General features: G+C 44.0%; 1 long non-coding RNA gene across 1 annotated transcript in view; it reads right to left on the reverse strand.

Annotated features, from left to right (window-relative positions):
• LOC128325002 (uncharacterized) overlaps positions 1-1,804 on the reverse strand; it is a 32,445-nt gene extending 30,641 nt beyond the window's left edge. Inside the window, exon 1 of the long non-coding RNA XR_008307219.1 lies at positions 1,710-1,804. This is a non-coding gene — a long non-coding RNA (uncharacterized LOC128325002). The remainder of the gene's footprint in view (positions 1-1,709) is intronic.
• Positions 1,805-23,678: the final 21,874 nt, after the last annotated feature.

Genomic DNA, 23,678 nt, shown 5'->3' on the forward strand with positions numbered 1-23,678 from the left:
TCTCTCCTTTCCAGTCAAAATTTTCTTAACCATTATGACAACTAATGCATGCATGCTGGTGCTGGCTATTAAGAAAGCCTTGGTGGGCTATGGCAAGTGCATTTGCGCTAGGTACAATAAGATGGTTGTGTGTGAGAGTGAAGAGTTCTTTTCCCTCTCCTATTGATGTGGGGCATGGCTAGAAGTTCTTTATCAGCAGTAAAGACACTGGCTTTCTTTGCCTTTTAACCCACAAAAATCCTCCTAAACCATCTGCAAAATATGTCTGAGGTTACCAAAAGGTACAACTGAATATTAGCCTAGCCAGGGAGGCTGTTAGACCCTTAGATGATGAGGGCATGAAAGGTATTATTAAGAAGGACAAGGAGATTGCAGAGAAAGTGAATGAGTTCTTTGCATCTCTCTTCATGACAGAGGATACTGACCATATACCCGCTCTGGAACTGAGCTTCTCAGGCTTGGAGGCTGAAGAACTGGGCCAATTTGAACTGATGAGGGGATGTTCTAAATTATCTTGAAAATCTAAACATTAACAAATCAATAGGGATAGGTGGCATCCACTAAAGAGTTCTGAAGGAACTCACATGTGAAATTGCTGATCTCCTAGCAAAAATATGTAACTTGTCTCTACAATCAGGCTCTGTACCAGAGGACTGGAAAGCAGCCAATGTAACTACAGGTTGCTTACCTGAAACTTTGGTTCTTCTAGTGGTCATCTGTCCTTTTACACCAATGGGCTATGTGCCTGCACAGAGACTTCATCGGAATCTAACAAGCTGAATTCACCTGATTTAGGCAGGAACCCCACCCCCAGCCGCTCTGTGTGGCTGCGCCACTACACATCTCCTCAGTCCCAGAGTCCGCCTTCAGTAGACCCAGCGGGGAGGATGGAAAGGTGTGTAAAAGGACAGATGACCACTAGAAGAACCAAAGTTACAGTCAAGCAACTTGTAGTTCTTTGACGTGGTCTCTGTCTTTTACACCAATGGGCGCATAACAAGCTAGCACCCAAGGTGGAGGGAAACAAACAGAAACAAGGATGCACTGCAAGAAGTATTTATTTCAAAGAAATGAAGTACATTAACTGAAAATAGACTGCAGGACATTCCTGCCAAACTTAGCATCATTCCGTGCCCTGGCATCAATAGCATAATTAATACCATAATTAACCCCTGCTAACTTGGCAAAGGGCACCTTTTAACATGGTGATTCTTTTTATTTAGCAGGGGGAGAGTAGCTGGCCCTATCCACCCCCAGCACAGTACCTCCAGTGACTGTGGCTGGTGTGTATCTCATGTTTCTTTTTAGATTGTGAGCCCTTTGGGGACAGGGATCCATCTTATTTATTTGTTTTTTCTCTGTGTAAACTGCCCTGAGCCAGTTTTGGAAGGGCAGTATAGAAATCGAAATAATAATAACAACAACAACAACAACAACAACAACAACAAATAAAGGAATGGGGTGAACCCCAAGTAGCCGCTTGACAAACAGTATCCAAAAGGACTGCATGATCAAAGGCAACAGAGGCTGCCATGGACCTAACTGAGTGCGCCTTAATGGTCACAGGTAATTGTTTATTTGCCAAGCTGTAGCAAAGTTCAATAGTAGAAATAATCCACCTAGACAGGGACTATGAAGAAACTTGCAAGCCTTTGCGAGGCCCATCATACAGAACAAACAGAGAAGGAGTTTTTCTTCACTCTGCCAACCTTTGAACAAAGAAGGACAATGCCCTCTGAACATCCAAACGATGCAACCTGCGTTCTGCATCAGACGAAGGGTTCTGAAAAAAATACAGGCAAGGTGATTGGCAGGGAACGATGAAAGGCAGAAACTACCTTTGGAAGGAATTAAACACCTGGTCAGAGCACGACCTTATCTTTATGAAACTGAAGGTATGGCAAATCAACCCTCAGGGTCCGCAGTTCACTCACCCTCCTAGCGGAGGTGATCGCCACTAAGAAGGCAACCTTCCACGTCAGAAGACGAGGATCAATCGAAGCCAAAGGCTCAAAGGTGGGTGTAGCAAACTAGCCAGTACCACAGAGAAATCCCAAGCCGGTGACATGACAGGGTCATCCGGTAAAACATGTGACAAACCCTTCAGAAAACTCTTTACTAGTGGGTCCTTGAACCAGGAAACCCGAATGGTGGGCAAATGCGCCACAATGGCCGCCAAATGTACTCTGAGAGATGAGCGCTTCAAACCAGACTCTTTTAAATACAAAAGATAGGTACAAACATTCTGAATAGATAGGTTAAGAACATCAAACCCGTTTTGAGTAGCAAATGTACGGAAACGAGTCCATTTATGTCAATACGACTTTCTCGCCGAGGGCTTTCTAGCCGCAAGCAAAATGTCTCCGAGTCTCACTGGGAAGGTGATAGGATTTTCCAGTCAGTCAGGTGTAGAGACCAGATTTCTGGATGGAGCACCAGAACCCTTTCCTGTAACAACAGGTGAGGTAGTGTGGGAAGGTACACATACGTTGCTGCCAACTGCCTCAGAGGCACAAACCAAGGCCTCCTGGGCCACCAAGGGGCTATCAGGATGGCCCTGGAGTGGTCCTCCCTCAGTTTGTGAAGAACCTTTGGTATGAGTGGGGACAGCGGAAAAAATTAAAGGAAGGGGCCCTTCCTGGACAGGACGAAAGCATCGCCAAGAGAATACTTCCCTTCCCCTCCCCTTGAACAATAGAGGGCACACTAAGCATTGTCTTGTGAGCATCCACACATTGCGAACACATCCTGGAGTACACTCCAACCCAACATCCACTCGTGGGAAACCATTTTTAGTCTGCTCAGTGTGTCCGCCTGGACATTGAGGTTCCACGTCTGTTGTAATCACTCAGCATGGAGGAGACACCCGGAAGAGAGAGCCGAAGTCTAGATGATGGGGCTCAACCCACCAAGCTGCGGCTTCCCGCACCATTTGAGGAGGCATGAGCTCCAGCTGAGCAGAGTCTAAAAGGAGGTCCAACATATCCTGGAACCACCCCTGAATGACGTGCATGTGGAAGCACGTACGTGGTGGCAGCCATATGGCCTAACAGGCGCTGCACTGAGTGCATGGTCTGCGGCCCTCCGGCCAGGAAAGTGGAAGCCAACTGCACAAGTGTCTCTATACATCTTGCCCCCGAAGAAGACGTCTGCTTCAGTGTGCACTTATTTGGGAGGGCAGAAGGGAGCTGGAAGGAGCTCTCCCTTGCCGTTCGCCAACTTCCAGTGACTATTGCTGGTGTCTATCTTATATTTCTTTTAGATTGTGAGCCCTTTGGGGATAGGGAGCCATCTTATTTATTTATTGTTTCTCTGTATAAACTGCCCTGAGCCATTTTTGGAAGGGTGGTATAGAAATTGAATAAATAATAATTTGTCCAGGCAGTGGAAGAAGCTGCTTCAAGATAAAATGGTGGGGAAAATTCATCCCACACCACAACCCTCCCTTTCAGTCCCCGCTTTAAGCCGCTCCATGGCAGCAGGATTTTAATGAAAACGGGGAACTTGCCTCTCATCCCCAGGCACTTCCCAGCCCTGCAGGCAGCTGCTGCTGTGTGGTTGCTGATCATTGGCTGCTGCGGAAGGTGTTTAGGAGCTTCATTCTTGCCACCAGCAACCCCGACCCTCCTTGCTGCGGCAGTGAGGGCAGAAAATCCTTCGCTGCCTATGGGTGGGAAAGGGTTACTCCACCCCAGGGAAAACACCACACACAAAGATATCACACACATATTTCTAGCACTTGTCTCCCATGTTATGACAAGAGAGATTAGGGCATTCACACATCCATAAGTAAACATTTTCAGAACTGGGCAAATTTTACCATGTGTAGCATGCTTGACTCCAAAACCAAGATGAATGAGAAGAGTATGCTAGGAGGTCTATGCCACTCTGGAAAAGGTCAGGAAGATGTTGAGTACTCTGTGGGTAGCATCAGGTGAGTGGCCAATTAGAGCAGTTTGGACAGCATATCATGCCCTGCAAAAACATTGTATGATTGCCTAACTGAGTTGTCAGAGTTTTCCATTAGTTTCCAGTGCCAAGACCTTGCTATATCAGAGGCTTGCAGCTCAGTAATCTGACAGACAGGCATCTCAGAAGCACAAAAAACAGAGACTAGAACATATGCTCAAGAAGTCAGTTGCACTGCAGAGCAAAATTTGCTTCAGGGGGTTAAGTTTTACTTAGCAAAAATGTCATAACAACTAGGCAGGCTAGTGCCATCCTTTCAAATAACTAGGCAGGCTGGGCCTACCTTGAATTCCACCCCTGAGAATTTGAAAAACAAAGTTCTTAAAGCTTTCTCAGTGTAAATTGCATTGTTGAACAGAACGTCTTCCTCTCACAAATCGCTAAAGCATAGTTAGTCTAACATATTAATGCGGTTACATTCTCAGTCTCTAAGCAATTCATCAAAATTTGACTATTGGGATTTGAAATATGGATGATGGCTTTTTGAAGATGCAAGCACAGCATAATTCTGTGATTGATAGTCAGAATTTCCTACCAAATTTTAGAAGTGAAAATTATACTCTCATTTAAATCTCAGTGAGCCAATCAAATCCTGGCATAACCCCCATTGATATTAATGGATTTATTTTAGGATTAATTTGGCTCCATACCCATTTTGCTATTTATAATCAGCTACAGAAAAAGGATGCAAGAAAGATTTGTATGATGTATGCTCATGAACACTCAAAACAGACAATAAACCCTACACACACACACACACACACACACACACACACAACCCCTCCAGAAACTGATGGATTTATCAATTCACTTTGTGGCATCTGTTGTGTAAATGGTAGTTGGCATTAATGAACAGAAGGCACATTTCCCAATCTATCTTCTTGAGGGTTCTCCCCATTCATTCCTTCTAAAATAAGCTTTTAAAAACTTAAACGTTTCTGTGTCACATACTGTGATTTCAAGCTGGGCTTTACATCCTCTCTTCTTTTGTCTTCTTCTTTTTCTTTTGAAGAAGAAAATGTGGGGGAAATAAAGCACAGGTTTTTGTTTACAATGGCTGCTATTAGTCAATCAAGTTACTCATGAAAAGTGCTTAGTTCCTGCCATTTATTCTCATCCAAAAAGAAAGCATTATCTTTGGAAGGTAATTATATTCTCTAGACACATATAATATTAGAAACAAAAGCTGTGGTTTATAATGCAACTCAACTTTCTTTTGTAGCCAGTCTTTCTATTGAGCTATATAATGAGCCTGAGGTTTTGTAACATAAGGTTTCCCACTCATGACAAGTCCAATTAAAGAATGTTGAATGCCAGTCTCATTTCTGCTTTTCAAATTTTTATTCCCATTTTCCATTTTAACTGTCTCTAAGGTTGCAGTCTTAGGGTGCCAACCACCCCCATACCAACAAGCCTGTGGGGTACTGGGTTTTGTTGTTTCTGAGGTGTTCATTGTAGATTCTCTGGTAGCATATGAGATTTTCAGTGAAAAACAAGAATCCACTCTCATATGCTACCAGAGAATCTGCACTCAGAACACCACAGAAACAGCAGAACCCAGCACCCCATGGGTTAGCAACCCTTCCCCTGGCCAATGTGGGGTCAGTAAAGAGTGGGAAGAAGCAAAAGAGCCAATGGGGAACAAGGAGGGAATTGTCAGCAGGTCAGCCCATGATTTAGGTCACTGATCAGAAGGCTGGAAGGGTGTGCAATTCAAAGAGATGTCAAACACAAAATGGAGACTGACTCAGAGATCACCACAAAATGTGTTGGAAAGTTAAAGGACTTTGCGCTGTCTCTTGCCTCAGACAGTGGAGGACAGACTAGTAAGTCAGAGGGCTAGAGGGTCAAGACATTGGTCATCACTTCTCCACTGCTCTGATGCTATCCCTTTGATGTGTAGATTGCTAATCTCAGGGACTTCCTCCTTCCTCTCTCGTGCTACCTGGCTGCCTACTTTGCAACATGGCAAGGTTCTCTCCCTGCACCATTTGTGCAGAGAGGATGCAGAATCCAACTGCATCCACTTAGATAGATAGATTAGAGATCCTAAATCCTCACTTTCCTATCTAGAATGGAGTTCCTTAATAAATGCCTTTTATATTGATTTGAAACTATGAATTGGCTCCAAGTTACTTTACTCTCAGCACACATGCATGCCTAACTAAACTACCGCTGTGTCGTGCCTCTGTGCACTCTGCTATATTGAGAAAGGAATTCTCTCACCACAGAGAATTTCCAACAGAAACAGCAGAACCCAGCACCCCATGGGTTAGCAACCCTTCCCCTGGCCAATGTGGGGTCAGTAAAGAGTGGGAAGAAGCAAAAGAGCCAATGGGGAACAAGGAGGGAATTGTCAGCAGGTCAGCCCATGATTTAGGTCACTGATCAGAAGGCTGGAAGGTTGGGAAATTCAAAGAGATGTCAAATACAAAATGGAGACTGACTCAGAGATCACCACAAAATGGAGGTCCGAAACAACAAAACGTTTTGTAGCCAAAACAGGGATGTTTTGTTTTGTATACAAAACTTTTGGATCTGGAAAATGGGTGTTTTGTTTTGTCTACAAAACACCCGAAACAGGCTGTTTGGGGTATAAAATGTTTTGTATCCGAAACGTTTTGCACATCCCTACTTAAAATCTGGGTAAACCCAGAATTTTTGAGGGCATGGCAACTCTAATCAAGAATAGATGGATAAAGATGAAGTGGCCAGTATCCAGACTAATGAAGAGCTTGCACAATGAACAAAGCTGTGTTAGTGCAAGAAGCCTGCATAAGTCAGTGGAAAGATCAAAATTGTGCTTATGTGCTCTTTTGCAAAACTTTCCTGCAAAATAAAGGAGGTGTGCCACAGGTTGTTCTTCTTCTTGCACAAGTGCAAACATGTTGCACTAGCACCACACTACTCTGGAAACACTACTATGTTTACAAACACTACTATGTTTGCATAATAGCACAACATTACTCTGGAATGCAAACTCCAGATTTAGTGCCGCTCGATAGTGCAACAGCCTTGTACTAGTAGCACAATACATTTGCACAAGTGCTTTGTTAGTGTAGATATCAGCCACCATTACTAAAGCTGATATATATCCATCAGCTCTGATTGAAAGAGCTCATTGTCTTAGTGGTCAATGGTTTGCGTATACCAAACAATCAATCATACAGATTACATATGTACAGTAGTGCTTTGTACTCTTGCTCTCCCAGCACAGTTTAAAAAGTGGCTGGCCATGTTATGAAGGTAGGTGCTCTTGAAAATGAAACGTTTTATGAGCAGCTTTATTTTTTCAATATCTATGGGACACTGAATATTATTTTTATCCCATCTTTCTTCTGAAAAACTCAAAGAGTTCCCAGGCATTCTCCCATCAAAGCACCAATCAGATGTAGATTCCCTTCCCTTCTGCAAAGTCACTGCTAGGGATGTCAGTAAAGTTCTCTGAGCTCTGACTCAATGAAAAATTATCTCGAGTCTCCATTGAGCTCAGATAGCTCTAGATCTTTCCCCACTAAGCTTCCCCACTGGCTTCCTTGTCAGTCTTCTTCACATTTACTGGTTTCAGAGGCAGAGGATGCACCAGGATAATTAATAATGGCATCAAGTGGGGAGAAGGGAGTCTCCCTCCTGCTGATCTGGAGAAAAGTGGTGGCAATGCCATGTGGAGCCTGAGTCATTTTTTCTTTTTCCCTCCAACGTCGCTCTGATGTGCTGCTGTGTAGCATACCAGAACAAAGTCACAGTGGTCCTTGGAATATGGAGTCTTCACATGGGTTATGCACAGTATTTGAAATACATATTAGAAGTATTTGCATTCAACTGAATCCATCAGGCAGATCTTATCATGTGATTCATTTTCTTGCACTTTTCAGAGGGATTAATTTCAGATAGTGATGGCTAAACTTCCTCAATTCAGTTTGGAAAGGGTCCACTTCAAACAAGCTAATTTGGGCTTGATTTGGATTAGGTTTGAAAAAGATTATTTTATACTCAATACTATTTTCATTTCCAAGTCTTGTAATTTTTCTGATTTGACAAGGGAACATGATAAGATCTGGGAACATGATAAGATCCAGGAACATAAGATTGGTGGTCTCCTCAATCCTGTTCCCCCATAAGACAATCGCTTTCTTTCCCCCAAGCCCCCCACACCTCATTCTCCCCCCCCCCCAACAATTTTTTTTCCTGGTTCTGGTGGCAGTGACAACAAGAAGGGCTGCTGCTATAGCTCTGATTATACCCTAGAATACTGCAGGTATAGCAGCTTGAGTACCAGGACTGCTGAGCATTGCAGTGTCTCAGGGCTTCTAAATCCACAGTAAGGGCACAGGAGCACTGATAAACTATTATTCCCAGTAAACCTGGCAGATGAAAAACTTCTGAACATGCTCCTGTATTCCAGTATCCACTAGAACGATAGTTTCCTATAGTTCTGGATCCTTACTGGGGATGCAAAAAATGGGAAATCATAATACCCAGTGATCTTAGCATACAATGCTGGTGCAGAGTTTAATGTATCTGCAACCCTGATTGCTGCCACTAGTATGTGTAAGTGGGAAAAGGAAAACACACCATGAAGCTCTTCTCATGATCCATGAGAAGAGCTTCTGTTGGGTCTGCAGGGAAAGCAGGCTGAGCCTGTTCTCTCTGCAGACGATCAAAGGGCAGCCCTGGGGTAGCCAGATCAGCCGCCCACATGACTGCCGGCTCTGTCACGCAGCTGGCGGGGGCTGCAGAGATCGGGGACTGCACAGCCCTCGGAAGTCCCAGGATGGCCCGCGTGAGTGCGTGGGGCATCCTGGATAGACTCCTGAGCTCGGGAGGCTGACTGCAGCCTCCTGGTCAGGGGTCTACTCGTGTGTTGCCGTGTGCCATGGTGACACACGAGCAAAGACATCACTCCGTTAACCTCATTTAACGGCGCTCGCTCCGTAAACTTCATTTAAGGGGAGGGTGTTCTAGGCGGGCTAGCCACCTTGGGGGCACCAGGCTCACCTCCAAGCCCGGTGGCTCCCACGATTGATGGAAAGTGGGCTAAGCTCCCTTAGCCTGCCTTCCGTCGGTCATGGGAATAGCCTCCATGAGTCTAAACTTCAGAGAGGTTTGGGATTCACATGCAATTACCGTAATACCTCACCAACTGTGGGTTTACCAACCGCAGTTTTAAGTATCCACAAATGGGAAATTGTGGCCAGTCTTGCCAACTGTGATCCCAGCATCTGTGGTTGATGAGGTTTTGAGGTTGTGGGGTTTTTTTAAAGGGTTCTAAGTGATGGGTTGTTTTTTTTTGAGAGCTTCAATCTGCTCATTCCTCTTGGTGACCCTTGCCATTTTAAAGTGCATTTGAATAATTTTAGGGGGTTCAAAAATTTCTAGCGTTTCAATCTGCTCATTCCTCTTGGTGACTCCGGGCGATATTAAGGGATTTTTGAAGATTTTTTAAAAAGCATTTCTCCTTTATTTTTAGGTGTTTTCATATCCCAGTTCCCTTAACCCCCTATTTTCTATTCATTTCATGACCTTGCCAACTGCAAATTTACCAACTGTGGGGTTTCGTCAGAATTGAACCTTTGTAGTTGGTGAAAGATGACTGTACTCCAGACATTCTGAATTAAGAATTTCATAGTCTGAACTTTCCAATTCCAAATGTCAGGTGCATTAAATTCAGCACACACACCTTTATCTATATTATCCATATAGTTCTGTCTTGCTTTTGAAATCAAATTGGCCACATAGTTTAGCTGAAGTGAGAGCTGGATTATCTGTTTTCATAGAAGAAAATCACATGGTCTGTGATACAATTAAAATTTGAAAAAGAAATCTACAGTATACTCATGAGAAAGGCTTGTTAAATCAAACAGGGTGACTGAACTATACCTATGTACAGCTCAAACTGTGAATGTGCCTAGATTATAATATATGAGAGGAGTGAGGAAAGAGAGTTCCTCATTTGTTTACACAGATCTTTTTTAAAAAACACACAAATTGAATATCTATAGCTAAGCTATGAACTTTGACAATTAATTAAAAACAATCCACAAAGGAAATAATAAACCACCCAGCAGCACAATGACATTTAACCCCAATTAAATGAACATGCCAGTAAATCAAAGAAGCAAAACAGAAAGTGATCATTCTAAATTCACTATGCTGTGTTTGGCACTCTCTACTGAAGGACAAAGACTGTGATCCTGCATGTTGGGCTACCTGCATGTAAATTCTGTTGAAGTCAATGGAATGTGCCCATGTTGCTTTTCACAGGTCCATATCCTGAGAGTCAATTTTGATATGCTGTCAGCCATTTTGAGTTGGTTTTTTTTAAAGAAACAAAAACTAGTCGTGATCAATTCATTTCAGCAGGACAATGTGGGAGCTACAAGCTCACAGTGTCCCTTGCTTGAAAACAAGCATTACAATTAAGTTTGTGGTTCCTATATTTCACTACTGATAAATGTGAGCAGTCTTTAAACCCAAGCCAGCTGATAGCATATTGTAAGAAATTATTCTAAGCACCCACCAGAGACCCATATAACCATTCTCTTCTGTGCTTATCCATGTTTTCTGTCTATGGCTGCATCTGAGGCATGTTCATGCATAAAAATAGGATGCTCTGATAATTCTTTAGATAATGGCTGACCTGCAGGGACATATTTTTGCCAGGAACAGTAAGCCTCAGAGTGATTGATGAAAATTGTCCCTCCCCTTAAACCAGTGCAGCATTCATAGCACAAGCATTGTGTTAGAGCACCAGTGCCGCGTTAATCTGGATATCAGCCACCACTTCCTGCTCTGTGTAGAACAGATGCTTCTCCACACTGGTATACCTTGGCTTAGACATTAGTTCTGTTAAGCATGCTCCTTCAAAAAGGTGTGGTCATTTACAATCAGCTTATGTCTTACCATTTCCTTTTTAAAAAATGAAAAGTTACTTCTGATTAAACAATTTCAAAATGTGATTTGCATATCTCTCTTTTTTTTAGAGCAAGCATATCAAAAATTTTTTAATAATGCATAAAATAGGTGCTATATCTCTTGACCCTGCAGGAAATAATCCGTTCACATTTAAGACCAGAAGAAAACACTGAACAGAGCCTTCCATTCCCTGCCCCTTCCACACTATGAGGCGAGTCTCACGATCAGTGAGACTCACCGAAATGAGGTCTGCGGGGAGAGTGGGCTTAGCCCGCTCTCCCTGCAGATGATTGCCCACAGAGCCCTGGGCAGCCAGATCGGCCACCCACACGACTGCCGGCTCCATCACTGCTTGCAGCCAGGGTCTCCTCATGTGTTGCCGCAGCGTGGAGTCATGCCGCAGCAATACATGATCAAGAAAACATGATCAAGGGGAGGGGTATTAAAGCAGAATACCTGCTTTGGGGAAACCGGGCTCGCCAGCGAGCCCGGTAGTTCCCACGATCCTTGGAAAGTGGGCTAAGCTCCCTTAGCCTGCTTTCCAGAGATCGTGAGAATACCCTCCATGTCTTTTAAATGCAAATGAAATGCACCTTGCATATGCCATATGTTAAACTATATGAAAATTCTTAAACATTTCTGTCTCACAGTATCTGATTTTGTTACCTGCTTGTTATATGTATACATATCTAATTGTATGGGTGTTCCCACATACAATCTCTCCACCCCAATTCCCCACATACAATCTCTCCACCACAATTCCCCACAATCTCTCCACCATAGCCTACATCAAGTATCCATGGTTGATCTGAGGAGGAGTATATTAGGATGTACTCCATTCTTGCCTGCAGAGATCAGAAGCTCCTGCGGCAGCTCTACATGCTTTCTTTCGGATGAGAGAACACAGGAGGCCTATGGTGTCTTTGCTTTATTGACAAATGGAAGCCCAGCTGAGCGGGAAAGGGAGAGTCCATCTATCTCCCACCCAGTGCTGCCTGGAGTGAGAGACCAGGTGGGTGCTGGGGTTCCTTCTGCTGTTGCCTGCCTGCCTTTGCTTCCCCTGTGGGGCTGCAGCCTTAGGTTAACATCTGTGGGAGGTGTGGGCAGGATTGGGACCAGCCCCTGAGTGACTCAGCTGTTCCTTGGGTCACATGCTCAGTTTTGGGCTTTATAGGAATGTTCCTTGTGACTCAGAGTGTTGGAAGCCCAGCAGAGAGGGAAAGGGAGAGTCCATCTATCTCCCACCCAGTGCTGCCTGGAGTGAGAGACCAGGTGGGTACTGGGGTTCCTTCTGCTGTTGCCTGCCTGCCTGGGAGTACTTCTGGATTCACACCTCTCCCTGGTTTCTCAGGTTGAGGCGGTGGCCAGGGGTGCTTTCTATCAACTCCGGCTGATACGCCAGCTGCACCTGTTTCTCGAGATCAATGACCTCAAAACTGTGGTACATCTGTTGGTAACTTCCAGACTGGACTTTTGTAATGTGCTCTTCATGGGGCTGCCTCTGTACGTAGTCTGGAAACTTTAGTTGGTTCAGAACACGGCAGCCAGGTGGTCTCTGGGTCATCTCATAGAGACCATGTTACTCCTTTACTGATGGAGTTACACTGGCTGCCAATAGGTTCCCGGACAAAATACAAAGTGCTAGTTACACTGGCTTAGGCCCTGGGTATCTAAGAGAGTGTCTTCTTCATTATGAGCCCCACCACCCATTGAGGTCATCTGGGAAGGTCCGTCTCCAGTTACTGCCAACTCATTTGGTGGCTACACAGAGATGGGCCTTCTCGGTCGCTGCCCCAAGACTGTGGAATGCACTCCTTGCTGAGATATGTTCCTCCCCATCTCTGGCAATTGTCAAAAAACACCCGAAAACCCATCTTTTCACTCAAGCTTTCTCAGCTTCCTAAATTTTTGGGGTTTTAATATTTGGTTTATTTTAAAATTCAAAACCTGATTTTGGGGTTTTTAATCACTGTAATTGTTTAATTGTTGTTTTAAAATGTTTTTAAATTGTTATATTGTTTTTTAATTTGTTTTAGCTCTTTACTGTTTTAGTGGTTTGTTTTAATTGTAAACCGCCCTGAGCCATTTTGGAAGGGCAGTATGTAAATCAAATTCATCATCATCATCATCATCATCATCATCAACAATATGGTGAGACATAACTTTAATAAATCTATACCGGATCGGTCATTGCCCGGGTCAACAAGGACCGCGCCAGGTGCTGGAGTCCCTGGACATCTGGTGGCAAGTGGGCAACAGGACTCAGGATCTTCAGTTGAGCAACCAGGGCTGGAGACTGCAGGGTTACTGAAAGAAATGTTGCTTAACTGGAAAAAATATATGAAAAATGCCAACAAGGAAATAATGATCTGCTATTACAAGTCTAGTCCAACTAGAAGAGGTTATTTAAAAAGTATGTCCCACATTTGGAAAGAGAAGCATCCAGATACAGAAATAACAGAACAAAGGCTAGCAGACCAGAGAAGATTCATAATAAGAAATAAAGTATTTACAGAAGTTGAGCTGGAAGAATTACAAAGAGCAACACAGGCTCTAGATATGGAAGAAGAATTACCACCAGCTGAAGAAGTTGCTCAGGCGCAGGTGGTGGAGGTGTTGGAAATAGAGGATGCCACTGTTGCTGAACTGTTTCAAAATCAAAACCAGGCAACCTCCCCTTTGTCTTCACCTCAAAAACCCGAATGCCATTTAACAGAAAAGCAACAAGAACTAAAGCAAAAAATAACTGAACACATGAACCAAACAACCACCAGGGTTCGACTTCCAGCTCTAAAAACAGTTTCCAAAAACAACTTGCTCAGGCATTAAAAGATATCAATGCTGCACTTGCAGAAATAACAACCAAGAATTTGCAAGAAACAAACCAACTAATGTACAGTGCAGCAACAATAACAACACAAGAGCTTGGATATAAGATCAGTGGACCTGTAAAAAAAGAAAGTAGTACATCACCTAAATGGAAGATTAGATTAGAAAATAGAATCGCCAGGCTTAGACCGGGTGCTAGTAAATTGAAAGATATGAAAGACAAGAAGCTGAACAATGAAAACACCAAACAGTATCTGATCCAAAAATACCATCTAGATTCAAGGAAAATTAGAGAAGTCCTGGAAATAATAAAGCGGCAAATAACAGCAGTGTCAAATAAGATTAGCAGATATGAAGCCAGAATCACACAACACAGGCAGAATCTGCAATTCCAGTCGAATCAGAGACGTTTCTACCAAAGCATAGAAAGAGAAACTGCAAGAAACCTAGAAACACCAAATAAAGAAGAAACAGTGCAATTTTGGGGAAATTATGGGACAATCCAATAGATTATTATAACACCAGAATTAATAAGTAAAAGAGCAAATAAAATTAAAAATTGGACTGCACCAGGCGTCGATGAACTGCATGGCTTTTGGCTTAAAAACCTAACAAACCTTCATAAGTAACTATCAAAACAGTTCAATCACATTTTGCAAAGAGGTGATATTGAACAATGCCTAACAACGGGGAAAACTCATCTCATAATGAAAGACCCAGCAAAAGGTTCAGTTCCAAGTAATTATAGACTGAAAACCTACCTGCCAACCATGTTCAAATTATTAACTGGAATAATAGCAGATTAAGTAATGCAACACTTATTAACTAATAAGCAGCTTCCAGCTGAACAGAAAAGAAATTGTCCGAACACCAGAGGCACAAAAGAACAGCTGCTGATTGACAAAATGATATTAGAAAATTGCAAGAGAAGAATAACAAATCTAAGTGTTGCATGGATTGACTATATGAAAGCCTTTGACTCATTGCCTCACACATGGATACTAAAATGTTTAGAAACATTTTGCTGGTGTCAGCAAAAACATTCAGATATTTATTTAAAAAGCAATGAGCATGTGGAGTAAACAGTTAACAATCAATGGCGAGACACTTGGACAGGTTAGAAGAGGTATTTTCCAAGGGGACTCACTATCCCCGCTGTTGTTTGTAATCGCCATGACTCCACTTTCACAAATACGAAACAAAACAGGCCTCGGATACCAAACATCTAAAGCATCAAGTAAAATAAACCATCTGCTGTACATGGACGATCTGAAGTTGTATGGAAAGTCCCAGTAGGAAATCGAATCACTGCTAAACACTGTCCATATATTCAGTAACGATATAGCAATGGAGTTTGGACTAGACAAGTGTGCTGTATTAATAATGGCCAGAGGAAAAATAAGAAAAACAGAAGGAATAGAACTGCCCAATGGAAGCAACATCAAGAACCTGGAAGAGAAAGAACATTACAAATACTTGGGCATTCTCCAGGCTGATAACATTGCACACACTGAAGTTAAAAGAAAAATTGGAAGTGAATACATCAGGAGAGTTGGAAAAATCCTCAAGTCCAAACTCAATGGCAGGAACACCATACAAGCCATAAACTCCTGGGCTATACCTGTTTTCAGATACACTGCAGGAATAACAGACTGGACCCAGGCAGAGCTAGAGACGCTAGATCATAAGACCAGGAAAATCATGACCATCAATCATGCTCTGCACCCCCACAGTGATGTTGATAGGCTATACCTCCCTTGCAGCTCAGGTGGAAGAGGAATGCTGCAAGTCCATCAAACAGTAGAGTAGGAGAAAAGAGGCCTTGAAGAATATATGAAGGACAGTGAAGAAGATGCACTTCAAATGGTCAATAATGAGAAACTATTCATCAACACCAATGAAACAAAGCAGGCTTACAAGAAAGAACAAGTCAAGAACTGAGCAGAAGAATGGAGAAATAAGCCCCTGCATAGTCAATATTTGCACAATATAAGTGGAAAATCAGACATCACTAAGACCTGGCAATGGCTTAAGAATGGCAACTTGAAGAAAGAAACAGAGGGTTTAATACTGGCTGCACAAGAAGAAGCACTAAAAACAAATGCAATAAGAGCAAAAATAGAAAAATCCACAACAAACAGCAAGTGCCGCCTTTGTAAAGAAGCAGATGAATCAGTGGACCACCTAATCAGCTGTTGTAAAAAGATCGCACAGACTGACTACAAACAAAGGCATGACAAGGTAGCAGGGATGGTACACTGGAACATCTGCAAAAAATACAAGCTACCTGTAGCCAAACATTGGTGGGACCATAAAATTGAAAAAGTTGTAGAAAATGAAGATCCAAAAATATTATGGGACTTCTGAATACAAACAGACAAACATCTGCCACACAATACACCAGATAGCACTGTAGTCGAGAAGAAAGAAAAACAAGTTAAAATAATCGACATAGCAATACCGGGGATAGCAGAATAGAAGAAAAAGAAATAGAAAAAATCACCAAATACAATGATCTACAAACTGAAATTGAAAGGCTGTGGCAGAAAAAGACCAAAATAATCCCAGTGGTAATTGGCATCCTAGGTGCAATTCCAAAACAACTTGAAGAGCACCTCAACACCATAGGGGCCACAGAAATCACCATCAGCCAAGTACAAAATGCAACTTTACTGGGAACAGCCTATACTGTATTCTGCGACGATATCTATAACAACAGCAACAACACTGACAATAAAATTCAGCCATCCCAGGTCCTTGGGAAGGACTCGATGTCTGTATAAAACAAACGAGTCAATAACACCTGTCTGACTGTGTAGAGAACAACGACAATAATAATAATAAATATAGAAGTAGATCACAGCGAGAGCAAACAGGCACGTCTCCAGCAGGCAGTAGATCCCCAAAGAGCAACTTATCCAGCACCACACCAACCCCAAGACTGCACCCCTAGTTCCAGTTTTCTCTCATTTCAATACTGCCAGCTGCTGTTTCTCTCACGCTCTGGCACACACTCTGTGGAGTACGAATCCAAAACCCCATGCCTATAGGTGAATTGCCAATTCAGGAAACATCCACAGCCATTAAAATAACATTAAGCTCTTTTTGTCAGATACCTGATTCCTGTCAGGTGTCACTTTAGGCAAAACCATAGACACATTTACAGTAATCAGGCACCAATTACCCCCTTCTAGATATGGCTCAACTACCATACAGAGATAGCTTAAATGACTCAGGTCTTCAAGTTTCCTGAGGAAATGAAAACTATTGTACACAGGGTAATGTTGTTACCTCAACAAGCATAAGGAACATATAAGAGGCTACATTTCATGGTTAGTTAGTCACATAATGCAAAGGTGCCCTTCACTGAAGAATACTTCACTAGTATTCATTTCCTTCTAGTAAAAAAATGGCTGTCTCCAATCAGACCATCAATATCAGAAAAAGACAATGAGGCTCTTCTCATGATTAGTGAGAAGAGCCTGGATGGGGTTTGCAGGGAGAATGGGCTAAGCCCGCTCTCCCCACAGATGAGAAGTCAGTCTGCTCCGGGCGGTGAAGGCCGCCCACACGACTGCCAGCTCTGTTATGGAGCTGGCAGGGGCTGGGAGGATCGGGGGCTGGACCGCCCCTAGAAGCTCCAGCATGCCCTGCGCGAGTGTGCAGGGCATGCTGGAGAGACCTCTGAGCCGGGAGGCTGCCTTTAAGCCCACCGATCAGGGGTCTACTCATGAGTTGCCACGGCGCAGAGCAGTAGCAAAACACAATTTTTAAAAATGGGTTTGCGGAGTGCTCGCTTTGCAAACCTGGTTTTAGGGCAGGGGTAGTTTAGCTGGTTAACCTAAACTTGGCCCTCTTGGAGGCCACCAGGCTTGCCTGCGAGCCCGGTGGTTCTCACAGTCAGGCAAAATAGGGCTAGGCTCCCCTAGCCTGATTTCGCCTGATCGTGGGAATAGCCTCAATGTTTACTTGAAGTTAACAAATCCTTCAGATTCCCAGCATCTTCCTCTGGCTCACAAACAGGTTTAATTTAGACAGCACCTCCCCACTCACTCCCTACACTTTGACAGTTTCCGAGCAGGAATGGATTTCTCTTATATGGTTTAGGGCTGGGATACAAGGCATTTTAATTTTAATCTTGTCATCAGAACTGCATCACTTTGGGCCAGTTCACATGTACATTTTAACCACAGTTCAAGCCACCAGAGGTTGTAACTGTAGTATGCCCGAATGCGAAAAACTGTGGTTAAGGGTCTAAAGTTAACTCTAGTTTGCCCTGCCAAACTCCAGTTGGAACGCAAGGTTATCTCTAAACTTCACTGCCAACAACCATGGTTTTGCCACCAAAGAGGTACACTCGATTGCAGACTCAGCCATAACCGCATTTAAGCGCCCATTTCCAAACACCAGGCATAGTGGCAGTGGCGCAGACCCGCCCGAGGAAGTGGCTGCTCCATGCTTTTGGCACTTCTCGCTGGCAGCCATTTGGAGAATCAGCCATGCCCCTCCTGTCAGCTGTGCAGCTAGAGAGTAGCCAGGCAACAGGGATGCTGACATGCCCCATCCCGGACTGGCCAGCCTGTCAAGCCATACAGCTGCTTGGGGGCAACAGTCATGGATGTCCACAAGCACCAACACAAGTGGCAGCACAAGCAGGGCACCCCATACAGCGCCAGGAGGGGGAAGCCAAAAGGCAGAGCCAAGCAGGGAAGCTGGAAGAGCCAAGTTTTATTTTTCACTGAAAAGGGGTGGGGAAGGGGGGCACAGCCCCTTCCCCAGGTGGAAATATTTTTCCCCATAGTCTTCCTCATGAGAAGAACCATCTGTGGGGGATGAATGCAAATTGGATGAGCTGGTGATTGTATGAGCTGGTACTCTCATTACATTCTTCAACATTACCCCATTACCCCATGAGAGTGGCAGAGTAAGGGGAGCGAGGGAGGATGCTCTATGTAGGAAAGTTGTGGGGACAGGCACTTGGGCAAGTGCTGTCCGGGTCTCGGCAACTGCCGACAAGCCACTGTCGAACCCTCCACCCTGCCAGCCCGCCTGCGAATGTGGAGATGTGCACACCACCTGCACCCTCATGTGCAATCTAGCTGTCCCGGAGAAGCTGGAACCCGGGGCTCTCTACTCTCGGTAATCACCGTGCCTGGAGATGACTGATGACTGATCTACTTACTTACTTACTTATTTAATCACATTTATATACTGCCCAAACTTTCATCTCTGGGCGGTTAACATAAAACAATTAAAAGACATATAAAAAGTTAAAACAATTCAACAATTTAAAATCAATCACAATGTTATGCCGCAATGCTGGTCCTGACCCAGGAATTTCGAATAGGTGGAAGGGTCTGCTCTGCAGCCCATTGCCCGCACCATCTCTGCAAATGGTTTGTGTGGGGTTGCTATGGGCAGGGTTTGAAAGGTTGCCCCCAAGCAGCTAAGTTCTGGGTTTTTTTCTCAGAAAGGTTGGGGAAAGGGGCCTCAGCTCCATCCCCTTTGGGGGGTTCATGCCCCCAGAGCCTTGCTAATGATCAGGCTCAGGAAAGGCAGCCCCCCCCGAGAAGGGATTCAAAAGCATTCTATTCTTTTCACAGAAAGTTTGGGGGAGGGGGCTCGCAGCACCTTCCCCTTTGGGGTGTTTGTGCCCCCAGAGGCTTGCTCATGATCAGGCCTGGTCACTGAGGACAGTCAAGTAAATAAGTACGTAAATAAATAAATAAATAAATAAATAATAAACAGCACTCCCATGCTGCATACCTGTTCCTTCTGGGGGAGTGTAACCTTATCCAGCACAGGAAGATCTAATTCATCTCTCAGATTCCGATCTCCCATACAATTGTGGATGTTTGGGAGGCATTGTCCAACAGCTGCAGACCCGTGAAATATGGTAGGGCACTTTATTTCCATTATTTCAGTGTAGCCGCTGCCAATCTGTATAGACAATACTGAGCTAGAAGGACCTATGGTCTGACTCAGTAAATGGCAGCTTCCTATGTTCCTGCATTCATTTTGACCTGTGATGACCTGTGCTGAGGTCTAAAATGGTGGCATGTGTTCTTATCCTGGGGTATATTTTGCCAGACCAGCAGATCAGATCCACTCAAGCCTGCTGCCAATAATACTGCTTTCTGGCCATTCTCCAAATTGTTCATACTCATGAGTATGATCATAGCAATCGCAATAGCACTTACATTTATATACCGCTCTATAGCCAGAGCTCTCTAAGCGGTTTACAATGATTTAGCATATTGCCCCCAACATTCTGGGTACTCATTTTACTGACCTCGGAAGGATGGAAGGCTGAGTCAACCTTGAGCCCCTGGTCAGGATCGAACTTGTAACCTTCTGGTTACAGGGCGGCAGTTTTACCACTGCGCCACCAGGGGCTCAAGGTTGACTCAGCCTTCCATCCTTCCGAGGATCATGATCTCATAGGAAGTTGCCTTATACCAAGTCAGACCACTGGTCAGTATTGTCTACACAGACTGGCAGTAGCTTCTCCGAGTCTCTCTTGGCCCTATCTTGGAGATGTGAGGGAGGGAACATGGAACCCTCTGCATGCAGGCAGGCAGGTGCTCTTCCCAGAGTGGCCCCATCCCCTGAGGGAAATATCTTACAGTACTAATACATGTAGTCATGATCTCAAGTGGTGAAATATTGATCTCTCTTTCTGCTTTGTAGCTACTCATCAAGGCCTTCATGGAGTGCACATGCAATAATTATATTTATTATTTATTTAACCATGCTATAGCCTGCTTTTAATTTTAAAAAACCTCAAAGTGGTTCAAAAACAATAAATTTTAAATAAACAATTATAATGAAAAATTACAACAGCTTTTTAGAAGAATCCCTCACTTTTTAAAATTAGACGTTCCTCTCTCAAAGCTGCAGCAGTTCCAGCTTGTCTGTTTCTAAGTCAGTCACTGCCTGTGTGGGCAGCACTTTCTCTTCATATTAGCTTTCTAACTCCTTCAGTTATCCTTCACCTTTTCACACTCTTCACTTCTAGCAGGCCCTGGGAGAGACCATGCCTCCCGAATCTCAGCTACTATTTATAAAACTCTACCATCTAATTCTGTCAGCTATTCACCCACTCCATAGATCTTCATGGACTTCAGCAACTGTGCTTTGACTCCTTGTATCTGTTGACCAAATGAAGCTTTCACCTCCTCATGAGCAGCCTCCAGATTATCCTTCAAGACTGCTATAAGGTCCTCAAACTCCTTCAGGTTAGTGTTAATGTTTTCTTTCTGTCTTACTTGAAAATCCTCCATTTGCCATTTTGATTTCTTCCACAAGTGCCATTGAATTTTCAACATCCTTTTCTCACAGCTTCTCTCCAAGGAAGCAATACCCTGCTCTGACACCTGCATATAAGTTTTCACCACTTCCCTAAGTGATGAGTTAGGGTTGCCAACAATGCGTTGGCTGAAATTGGGACAGGGACTCAATGGGGCCGGGAGGGGGCATGGTCACCTACGGGTGGGGCTTTTTGGGGAAAAAAAACTTTTAAAGCCACAGCAGGATGGGTGGCAAGTGCTCTCCCAGCACCTCCCAAACTGGCTGCTCCGGCTGGGGCAGGGCTGGCTTTAATATTTTGCATGTGTGCACACAAAAGCCTAAAATCGGCCCATCTGCCTCATTCAGAGGAAGGCAGGGCCAAGGAAGGGAGTCATTTGCTACCCGATCTCCGACTCCCTCCTCCTGCAGTGAGTCATAGTCAGTCAGTGGCGGGGCACGGTCAAAAAGTGGGAGAAATTGCATCCCGGACGGGACAAGCATTTCCCCACTGAAAGTAGGGATGTCCTGCATAATGTGGGACAGTTGGCAACCCTAAGTTCAGTAACATTTCTCCTGTGTTTGGTTTCCTTTGGATGAAAGAGAGCACTAGAGACTTTCAGTATGTCTCTGTAACTTTTGCTTTATTTAGAAGTAAAAAGAGTAGAGCATAGTGGAAGCAAATAGACAGCTTCAGAAGGCAGCAGATTTCCATCATTAGGGTGTATTCACAGTTTTTGCTAGAAGCTCTCAACACACACGTTCTCTCTCAGCCTCTCCCCATTCAAAACTGCAGAACTTTTTCTCCCTTCCACATACCTTGCAGAGCCATGGTCTATGGCCCACCTTTGCGGGTGAATGGCTAATGTAGGGAACACCCATACTCATACCCATTTTAAAAAATTATTAAAGCTGCAATCCTAAAGACATGTACTGGGGGTAAGCCATTGAGCTTGATGGGACTCATTTCTGAAGAAACATTCTTGGAATTCTGCTGCATGGCTCTTTTATTACATTCCTGACACTAGGCTAAACCACAGTGATTCAGACATGATTGTAAATAAATCATGCAGTTCAGTGGTATACCTAATTAACCCAGACTGTCATATACCTGTAGTTCATGGCCACCTTGTCTTCAAGTACAAAAGAACAAAAGTGAGTGAGTCGTTTTAGCCGCCAGAAGAGGATGTAAGTGTGAGTTCCTTGTTTTAAAATTGTAATACACAAATAGCTGCCTGCTGAAGGAAGGGGAAGATCTAAAACTGTTACCATTCCTGTTGCCAACAAAAGTGTGCATCCATCTCAGTTTCTAAGTGCTCTGATTTATCACTTGGTGCTTACAAATGGAGGCAGCTCTAGCTGTAGGGTAGCAAGTAAAAAACAGCAGAAGAAACTTTTCAATAAGAATGGAAAACTATGTCTTGATACAAGTGTCAGCAGATATTAGGTGCAACTGTGAACAGCATAGTAATTGCTATCCTGCTGACTGGGGGTTGATTCTCCAGAGCTGCAAATCTTAAACAATTAGTAACTGCAAACAAACAAACAAAAACCTAGTGCTATTAAAACGGCACAATTTTTGCAGGCATATTGCACAAATACGGAACATTATACATTCCAGACAGGAGCAACCAGGCATTTCCACAGCAAAGCTAGAGGCCCCCTTTAATCCAGACTAGAAATCCTCTGTCCTGATGTCATTATTATTATTTCACTTTTCAACAAACAAGTTCTCAAAGCCATTTACATAGCAAAAGGAATAAAAAACAGTGCCCTGTACAAAGGGGATCACAATCTAGAAAGAAACACAGGAGGGATGATGTTGGACTGTAGAGTCAAAAGGGTTAACTCCTAGTCTAGAACAAGTATAAAGAGCAAATAATGTTATCAGTACAGGGAGGAACTTGCTTGTGTCCAGATTAGGTATGGAAATAAACTGAAAAGGGACAATTGCTAAAGAGCGGAGTGCCACCACTTTAAAAGCTGCCTCATCTTTGCCTAGTTAGCAATGTTGAACCTGAGAAGATGGTTCTCCTCTCTTCTTGGCCTTTCCCCCTCCCCTAGTGGGCATGCCTTGGTGTAGGATTAAAGAGATTGAAAGACATATTAAGTTGTTTGGATATACTAAAAAGGATTGGATGAAACTATTCATACGCACAGCAGAAACCAGGCTAAGGGAGCACAGCCTGGTTTCTGGCATGTTTGTGAACCAATGGGAGCCACGCAGCTCCCGGTGGCAGCAGGCCCTTTATGTAGCCCACCGCTTAACTGAGGTTTTGGGTGCGAGCTGCTTGCAGTCATGATGAACACACTCGGTGGGGGGAGGGATCATAGAAATGCATTGCGCACTCACGCGGTGCATTACTGGGGCTCCAGGGGATGGGGTGCCACAAAGCAGCACTTCCCTTCACCCAACCCCAAGCGAGCCATGACCAGGCGCATGAGGGCCAGAGCGAAGCCGCCACTTGTCTGAGTGGGCAATCCGCCCGCCCAGGGAGAAGGTGCCGATCGTCTGCAGGGAGGTAAGCACTTCTGGGCTTCCTCTTCGCAAAATAAGATAGCTCTTCCCACTTGATCATGAGAAGAGCTTCAATGTGTATCTAAGTATTGAGGCACAGAGTTGAACCATGGACAGAGTTACTGGATGGTCCTTGGACAAGTCATATCACTCAGGGTTT

This window comes from Hemicordylus capensis, chromosome 4 (assembly GCF_027244095.1).
Source record: "Hemicordylus capensis ecotype Gifberg chromosome 4, rHemCap1.1.pri, whole genome shotgun sequence".
Taxonomy (NCBI): domain Eukaryota; kingdom Metazoa; phylum Chordata; class Lepidosauria; order Squamata; family Cordylidae; genus Hemicordylus; species Hemicordylus capensis.